Source organism: Macaca fascicularis, chromosome 8 (assembly GCF_037993035.2).
Source record: "Macaca fascicularis isolate 582-1 chromosome 8, T2T-MFA8v1.1".
NCBI lineage: Eukaryota > Metazoa > Chordata > Mammalia > Primates > Cercopithecidae > Macaca > Macaca fascicularis.
In genome coordinates, this window is record NC_088382.1 from 107,802,843 (window position 1) to 107,806,677 (window position 3,835).

Consider the following 3,835-nt stretch of genomic DNA (forward strand, 5'->3'; position numbering starts at 1 on the left):
ATTTTCACCAGCCAATGTAACTATTACCTTCTGGTATGTATCCTAGATGTTAAGATGTATGTGGATAGCTTTCTTTTAATAACATAAACCATTGCTTATGTCAACAGCTATACCATACAAGTGCAGCAAAGTGCATATTACCAGTTTTTTTTATTGGTGCTTGACTGGCAAGAGCTTTAAGGATAATGCTCCTTTTTTTTTTTTTTAAATGGGAATTTACTAGGTAACCACCCATCATGTACTAAATGTAGCATTGCCGTCTTGGCGGCCACGTGCCTTGCGTGAGTTCTTTCTTCCCAGCCAGTGGGAGGTGAGGGGGGCAGTTGACAAGCTATATGGAATCCCTTGTAGTCTTAACTGGCCTACTCGTAACCAGCCGATCTGAGGCCTGGGGAGCACAGAGATAGGTCCAGGACTGAGCTGCATTAGCAGAGAATACAAAGCCTGTAGCAATTGTGGGCCACTCAAGCAGCAACCCGTTACACAGCGGTTCTGGTTATTGTAGACCTCCTCGGGACATAGAGGAGTACAGGTGCTGCCTTTTCTTTGGCAACAGCAGCTTCCAGTCTTGGCTGCGTTTTAAAAAATTAATTAATATATTTATTGATGACAGAGTCTCACTCTGTCTGCCCAGGCTGAAGGGCAGTGGTGTGATCTTTGCTCACGGCAACCTCTGCTTCCCAGGTTTATGCAATTCTTCTGTCTCAGCCTCCTGAGTAGGTAGGATTACAGGTACATGCCACCATACCCGGCTAATTTTTGTATTTTTGTAGTAGAGATGGGGCTTCACTATGTTAGCCTGGCTGGTCTCAAACTCCTGACCTCAAGTGATCTGCCCACCTTGGCCTCCCAAAGTGCTGACTTTACAAATGTGAGCCATCACGCCCGGCCTTTGGCTGCATTTTACAATCACCCAACAGCCCAAGCCGCAGCCCAGAAATCAGTCTTGGGCTGGGCCCAAGGATCAGTATTTATGAGCTCCCCAGGCCATTGTGATGTGCTGCTCAGCTGAGAATCGCCGCCTTAGGAGGTCTGGCTCTTGGACCCTCTGCACCTTGGGGAAGTGTGACTGAGTAACAAGGCCGTGGAAACTCCCAGGCCTGTGGCAGGCCTGCTTGCCATCATGAAAAAGTACGTTTCTGCAAAGTCAGCTCACAGGGTCTGTTGACTGCATTGTGAAGCGTCCAGGTGGGAACGTAATGAGAGCGTAGTGTCGAGGGCTGGGTGGCCCAGAGTGGGGGCTTCCACCTGAGGAAGAGGCCTGGTCTGAAAAAGGAAACAGCCTCATTACTTGTGTAGCCATCTCTACCTGAGAATATCAAATAGGTGTCTTGTTTTTCTCTTGATGAGTATCCTTCCAGATCAGCTGTTCTCAGCCTTGGCTGCACACGGGAATCACCTGCAGGCTTTCAAAGCACCGGTGCCCAGGGCCCACCCTCCTGGGATGAAGCTTTAACTTGTCAAGGGTGTGAGCTAGACTGGGGGGTTTTAACAGCTCCCAGATGATTTGCAGCCAAGATTGAGAACCACTCTTCCAGACTTTAAAAATGAACTTCCAACATAAGTAATTAAAGATGCAGCTTATCAGTAATGGGGACCCTGAAGCAGGGCGTGGGGAGCAGATGCAGCTGTCTTGAGGGGCACACAGCTGTGATCCATGGCCCCGGTAGGGGCCTGCTAGAGTTGAGCACGTGGCCAAGCTCATATCAAGGCATTTTCCCTTCCCCCGTGTTTTGAAAATTTAATCAGATATTGTTCTGGAGGAGCCCACCCTAACCATTTGTGTGCTTTCACTTGAGGAAAAGTTTACAAACATGGAACTCCCCTCGTTTCTCTCTCCAGTCCCACTGCGCCCCTCTGGCCTCACTCACTGGGCTCTGAACATGTTGGCCTCAGCTCCTTGAACAGCCAAGCTCTTAGCTCCTCCACAATTGTCCATGTGGAGAGGCTTTCTCTGCCCACCATTTATTTTATTTTATTTTTTATTTTTTGAGACAGGGTCTTGCTCAGTGTCTCAGGCTGGAGTGCAGTGGCGTGAACACGGCTTACTGTTGCCTTGACCTCCTGGGCTCAAGCAATCCTCCTCCCTCAGCCTCCTGAGTATCTGGGAGCCACACATGCGTGCCAACACACCCAGTTAATTTTTGTATTTTTTGTTCTTTTTTTTTTTTTTTTTTTTTTTTTGAGACAGTCTCGCTCTGTTGCCCAGGCTAGAGTGCAGTGACATGATCTCAGCTCACTGCAGCCTCTGCCTCCCGGGTTCAAGTGATCCTCCCACCTCAGCCTCCTGAGTAGCTGGAATTACAGGCAGGTGCCACCATACCTGGCTAATTTTTGTATTTTTGTAGAGACAGGCATCTCACTATGTTGCCCGGGCTGGTCTTGAACTCCTGACCTCAAGTAATTCGCCCACCTGGGGCTCCCAAAGTGTTGGGATTATAGGTGTGAGCCACCGCACTGGCCTTGCCAATGCTACTTAAAATAGCCTCTTCCTGCTTACATTACTCTATATCACACAATGGGTTTATTTCCTGACATCACAATATAAAACAATTCTTTTGTTGTTTACATGTTTATTGTCTAGTCCATTAGAATATGAGCCTCATGAAGGTGAGACCATGTTTTGTTTAATTAGTGTTGCACCCCAGGTGATGGCACAATGCTTAACCCATAACTTGTATTTAATACCTTTTTGTTGAATTGATGCATTAATCAAAAATGGTGTATGTATTAAACTTTACAGCTAATACTCTTGTAGGCCAGGCACATGTTGTAATGAACAAAGGAAACCACTAGGTGGTGCTAAGACCTCATGAATAAACAGCTCTCTCTGGAAAAAACATCAGCTGAAAGCACAGTTCAATGGTCTATGTCCTTGGACTGGGGGAGTTTATGAGGTCACTTATCAATAAACATTCCCCCCTTTTGGGGCAGACTCATACTAACAGAATCTTAGTTTGAAAAGGATTCGTGATTTTTAAAGAGGTGCCTAGAAAAGGAATAACTTTAGGGTGGGCGTGGTGGCTCACACCTGTAATCCCAGCTACTCAGGAGGCTGAGGCAAGAGAATCGCTTGAACCTGGGAAGCGGAGGTTGCAGTGAGCCGAGATCACGCCACTGCACTCCAGCCTGGGTGACAGAGTGAGACTCCATCCAAAAAAAAAAAAAAAAGGAATAACTTCAAAAGCTTTATCCAAAGAATGAATCCCATCCACATTATCCCCAGGAAGTCTACCCCTCTCCATCACAAGCTGAATGCCTCTGATGATGGGGAGCTCATAACTTCACCAGAAGACGCCATCTCCTCTTTGGCAGCATACCGATGGGTGAAATGGCCCTTCAGCTCCAGGTCAGTCCTATCTCCCTGCATTCTTACATCAGCTAACAATGAGAACCACCCACTTATTTTTATGAGGTTGGTTTTTAACCTTTTCTCCAGGCCAAATAAGCCTTGTTTCTTTAGCTTTCCTTCTCTTGCTTCCAACGTCGCACAGAGGACCTTAAATTATTTTTTGGACACAACATAATTTGTTATCAGAACCCTGCACAGCTGCAGTGAGCCTCAGGCAGGGGCTGCAGCTTTCGGGAGAGCCTCTGGTGGTCTGGGTCACTGTGGGCCGGCCGTCTCTGAAGTCTGCAGCCCCCTCCTTCCTCCTTGTTCTGCAGGATTTAGCCACTACCACTGGAGGGCATGGGTTAGCCAGGTTTTTCTCTAAAACAGAGCCTGGCATGGCTTTCGTGCAGGGAGGCTGGGAAAGTGAACTAGGGAAGGAGGAAAGCCTATCCGAGTATGCATTGTGAGCTGGTTACCCTTGGAGGCAACTGGGGCTCCATC